The following is a 5,941-nucleotide window of genomic DNA, read 5'->3' as shown; positions in this document are numbered from 1 at the left end:
AAATCATAAGTCAAACAACAAGTAGATTCAATGGCGAGTCCAATGATGAAAACGAAAGTCAATTCCGAGTTCGGACGAGGAAGTTGTGAAAGATAGAAGCCAGGGTCTTTTCTTGAAGGCACCCCCCTTTGGTTCTAATTGTAGAGACTAGATGAAGGCACTCCCTTGGTCTCTAATTCAAAGTCCAACATCTAAGCCTAAGTTCAAGAATACCCAAAGAAGAAGGGAGGTGTAGAAATTTTATGAGCACCCACTTTTGGGCCCAAGTCAAAGTAGTCTAAAGACTTAGTCAAGTTGACTAAGTCTAGGGTTTTAATCAACTAGAGACTATTCATCATCTTCTTCACCAAGAACAAAAGTTAGAGAGGGAGAAGAGGCTAGGGTTCTTGGGGGTGTTCTTGAGAGTTGAAGCTTGAAAGAGAGAAAAAGAGAGAAGAAAAGGGGAAGAGGCCGGCCAGCACTAAGGTCGGCCTAGTCTTGGCCGGCATCAGCTCGGGCTGCACTAGAGGAGTGGGACACCAAGCTAGACTTGAAGCAAGAGCAGCTCGGGATGGCCATGGAGCACGGGATGCGACTACCGAACAACAACAACTTCCACTGGAGTTGCCCGGAGCACGGGACGCGTCCACAGGAGTGGCTGTTGTGGACGCGACCAACAGCTGCTCCTGCGGACCTGCAGCACGGACGACTCGGATGGCAGCTCGGGACGCATCCGCAGGCTCGGGACAGCAAGGTTGCTTTTACGGAACGCTTCCACAGGATGCATCCGGCCCGGACCTGAGATTTCTTGGCCAGATCTAGGGGTTTTGGCCGGATTTCATGCATACTTTGGCCGGATTTTTATGAGTCTTCCGGAACCTTTTTTATCCGAAACCATGCGGCTTTTACTTCTCTTGTCCTTGGCTAGCTACCCATATGGTTTGATTTGATTTTGAGCTAAAATTTCTAGAGAGAGAAAGCTAGGGTTTAGCTTTAATGGAGGTTGTGTTCTAAATGGAGAAGATGATGGTGGTCGCTATGGGGAACCCAGAAAATTGCTAAGGGGAGATCGACTGCAACTAAAAACTCATATTTTCCGACGATCTTAGCCTCGAACCAAATCGAAAAAGGGGGATTCTCTCATCATTTTCTTTCCATTTCTTATTCAATCACCATATTTAGCTAACTTTAGTGTGTCGATTATATGAGATGAAATGTGATGAATTCATGATTATGTTTATTATGATTTGATGTTTTGATTATAAATTGATGTTCATTAATTTTGATTATCGTTTTGAATGTATTTTCATATGTCTTGTCAAGCACTTCGCATAGTTAATAGACGAAACGAAGTATTTGATATCGATCGTAGTCTAAGTCATAATTTCATGTGTCTTGTCATGCACTTCACATAGTTAGGCGACTAGACAACACTTTCGATGACTCGGGATTAACCGCTTTAGACGTTTGTTTGACTAAGTATGATCTCCGGATATACGTAGTACTTAAAGACATCTACCTTAGGAATCGAATATCGATTGCACCTCGACACATTAGATCGACTACATATAGTCGTAGGTTTATCATTATGGATTCCTAGACTTCGACACCCCTCTCACTTATTTGTCTCCCGACTCTTGTTCACCGACTTTTGTTCCTCCGAACTCTTCTCTCGAATCTCTCTCGCCCATTTACTTTTATAATTTAGTTTAGTTTACTTGATTGATTCTTTTGTTACTAATTCATTCAAACCCCCCTGTTTATCTTGTTTCTTTCTAATTTTTGTTTAAGTAAGCCTTTGATATCTAAACCGACGGATAAGACCCTTCGATATCCAAATTACCTTCCTATCCTTGGATCGATCCCGGCTTTGCCGGATTACTACTTTATACCTCCGCTTGGGTGTGCAACCTTTTCGGGTGCATCAAGTTTTTCGCGCCGCTGCCGGGGATAGGTTTAGTAGTTTGGATATCGCTTATTGTTTTGTTAATTAGTTTAGTGTTATTTATTTACTTAGACGTTTTCTTTGTTTACTTTTCATAATTTCTTTTCATTTTTTTTGGTTTTCTCGAAGGTACTCATCCAAGGAGCTCTAAAGGACGAAAATAAACAAGTTTGGGGATAAAAAGGTAGAGACAAGAAAAGGGAAGAGGATCAAATTGTGGTAACGAATGCCACCTCTAGTATCGTTCCCTAACCTTTACCTATCTGAGCGGCTTAAGCGCATTTGCATTTTGTCTATTATTGATAGTAGTAGTTGAATTGAACACTTGTGATTGCTTGCATTTTGCTTTAATTGTGTTTCAATGGATATTTATGGGAATGATAGTTGGAATGATGTTTTTGAGGTTCATCGACCGATTAGGAGTCTTAGAGACTACCTTGAACCTAACATGGCTAGCATGCCTTTATGCATCATATTTTCGAGTAATGAGTGTAATTTAGACATAGACCCTGAGATTATTCCATTACTTCCTATATTTCGAGGCCTAGAGAATGAAGATCCGTATTTTCATTTGAGAGAGTTCGATGAGATTTGCTCGATACTCTCAATCAATGGAGTACTTGAGGGAATCGCTAAGCTCAAATTATTTCCATTATCATTAAAAGAGAAGTCGAAAATATGGTTTCATTCTCTAAGGCCTAAGACTATAAGAAGTTGGGATGAGATGACTAGGGCGTTTTTGAAAAAGTTCTTCCCCACTCATCAAAGAGGAGACCTTCTTCGGGTGTTGGGAGGGATTTAAAGACCTCCTTATCTCATCTCTACATCATAACTACGAAACATGGAGGGTCATCGGGTTCTTTTACGATGGCTTGACCTCCAAAATGAAAAAATTCGTGGAAGCGATGTGCAACGAAGAATTTATGAGTAAAAATCCTAATGAGGCTTGGGAGTATCTCGACCTTTTAGCGGATAAGACCCAAGATTGGGACACACCCGTTAATAGTGACCGAGATATAGCCGAAGGAAACCATTCCTCAAAAAGAGGCATATGCTTTTTAAAGGAAAATGGGGAAGTACATGATAAAATTTTCAACGTGTCTCGGAAAGAATTTATAGATATGCATGATGGTGATTTAGTGATTGATAATGTTTGTAGCATTTGTGCAAGTCGAGAACACCTAACGGGTGAATGCCCTGCTATTTCTCTTTGTCGAGATGTCTCATTACGAAGCAGAAATGTCGTAGACACGTATATGAAGCCCGTAGGTTCAAGGAGTGATGCCTTTACAGATGATTATGAGAATCTTCAAGAGCCCTTAGTTGGTTTCACTTATGCGTCTTATCATGAGAGGACTGTTGAAGATGTTTCGAAATCATTTTATGAGGTAGAAACTTAGATTAGCCAAAACACCTTGCACGCCCTTAAAGAGATGGAAGAAAAATTGAAAGACATCGAGAAAGGGGTTTCACAACCCCAAACTCCAAGAAACCCCAAGGGTACTGGTGAGGGGTAATACACCTGGTGCTAATATTAAGTCCAACTCCATTCTCGAAAGTGATGAAATGATTAACTTAGATACTCCCATGACAGTAGACATACCCGAGGATCGTGCGATTTTTTAGAATGATGGTGGGCATAACGAGGTTTTAAAGTCGAAATCTGAGTCTAAACCAGTTGATGGACCTAAACCCTCATTCTCTCAACAATTATTCCCTACCTGTGATATATATATGCTTGCACCGGTAGTTCAAAGGGACAATACTATTAATTCCCAGGAGGCCCATAACAACATGAATAGTTTGATTCTTGAGACCTTTGTAGATCATTTTGGTAAAATGCATGCCCCCTCTCTTATTATATCAAACTTTGTTGCCTTGACATCATCAAGGTTTGGGGATTACCTCTTATTTTTTGCCATCTCACTATGTACCCATGTCATTACATTGTTGTGATACGGTTCTTACCGGTTAAACTTTCTTATGGATAGACCCCCAAATCTTTCGTCTTTTGTTATATGATTGGTTGGTCTATTAAGATGGATTTGATGTTTGTCAGTATCATCTCTAGAAACCCTCCACGAGACCTAACTCGTGCTTTTGTGAAAGCAAGAGAATCAATGACTAATTGCATGGTTCGATGCAATCGAGTGATCTTGCGTGAGTGGTCATTTTTATTTGGTCATGCTTATGCTTCATTCTTATGTTATTTATTGATATGTTAGGAGCGTTTCTCACTTTGTATACTTTTGGGACGTGGTGCATTCCAAGTTTGGGGATGGCGATAGGCTTATCATCAACTTGGAACTCGAATACATAAGTCTGGTAGTATCACTTTTTATCTCCTTCGGCTATGGTAATATCCTTCCACTCTTCTATTTCACTTATTGCACCTCTTATATTTTAGTAAACATATGCTTAGAACATTGAGGACAATGTTAGTTTTAAGTTTGGGGATGGGGATACGACCTTTTGGTCGCAGGACATCATGACCTTAGATTTCAAAACACAAGAGGGTTTAACAAATTCGACCAAATTTGAATTTTTTTTCGGTAGATTTGGTATGACTCTAGTGGTATTCTTAAGTATGTTAATGCATATGGCTCTTTCTCGATAAATCTTATGCATGCTCTTAGTCCCTTCATGAATGTTAAGTCCTTTAGTGTTCGTGTGCTATCATGTGAGTATCATCTTAAGGAAGAAGGAACACTTCTAAGTGACCTAAAATAGTCATTAGTGGAGACTTAAATCCATGTGAGATATCTGAGCCTTTTTATTGCCTTTGGGTGTACTCTTCCGCGCTAACTCCGAGCAGAATGAAGAGCTACTCAACTTCGCAACTTTCAATAGAGCTTAGACGATCTCATGAGCTCAACTTCCTTAACCACTAGGAGTGACATCAGGATAGCGAATAAACCTTACTCTTGTAGTCCATGAAACCTGATAATTGTGTCATCTTTAGGGAAACGGGTACTCCACCATTCATTCATCATACTACTCCCGAGAATGAAGGCATGAAAAGTAAAGTGGAAAGAATGTGAAAGCAAAATGTGAAAGTAAAGGTGATTTGTTGAGAACACTAGTTGTATTTTTGTTTTGGTGTATGGGTATTTGTACAGAAAAAAATGTGAAAAAGAAAGAAAAAAAGAAAAAGAGAAAAGAAAGGAAAAAAGAAAGAACGTTTGTTTATATGTGTTATTTTGTGTTTGTGTAAGTGTTATGAAAATAAAGTATTCAATGCAAGAAGTCAAGTTTAAAGGTTGTTTGAGTGTTCTTTTGTCATTGAAGGCGTCAACATTCTCGAGATTTCATCATCTTCCATTCCATCACTTGCATCCGTTTACCTTTAGGAGACACTATTAGAGGGTAGAGTGGGTGAGAAGAGTGAGTAAGCTTCCCCATTCCGTTAGTGGCTATTTCCATTCCAAAGAGATCATTTCGTTTTATAACTTGTTATCCTCATTTAATTTTGTGTGTGTTGAGTTTACTTTATTCTATGCTCACACATGAGACTGAACCATTACGATTCGATTTTGAGTGATTTCATGTTTAAGAGCGTATGACCGTGAGGCTAAAGTCGAGGCGAAATGTGCTATGATAGGAAACAAGGTTTTGTTACTTTAGCTTTGGATGATACTCATGATGTTGGGACACTTGCATTTGAGTATAAAACTATTAGTGAAGAGACTCTTAGCATATTTTTGTGTTTATTGGTTTGATTCATATGTTTGACATACATAAGTCTCTCACTTGTTGATCATCACCTTATTTGCTTCGATAGTTGAACCCTTATGTCTCTTGGAAATTTGTGGGGTGTATTCACTGGAAACTGTCACGAGACAAAACTCGTCCTTTAGGCGTAACCTAAGAGTTTAAAGGCTTGTTGCATACGCTAAATGCGACCGGGAGTCCTCCGAGAGTGAGCTAGGTTTACTTTATTGTCTTGTTTTGTTTCTTAGCTCGAGGACTAGCAAATTCTAAGTTTGGGGATGTTGATGTGGCGTGAAAATGCCACAT

This window comes from Eschscholzia californica, unplaced genomic scaffold (genome assembly GCF_041429995.1).
Source record: "Eschscholzia californica isolate CP2 unplaced genomic scaffold, dmEscCali1.0.p SCAF_2, whole genome shotgun sequence".
Lineage (NCBI taxonomy): Eukaryota > Viridiplantae > Streptophyta > Magnoliopsida > Ranunculales > Papaveraceae > Eschscholzia > Eschscholzia californica.
The sequence above is the reverse complement of the archived record's forward strand: the minus strand, read 5'-3'. Positions refer to the sequence as shown.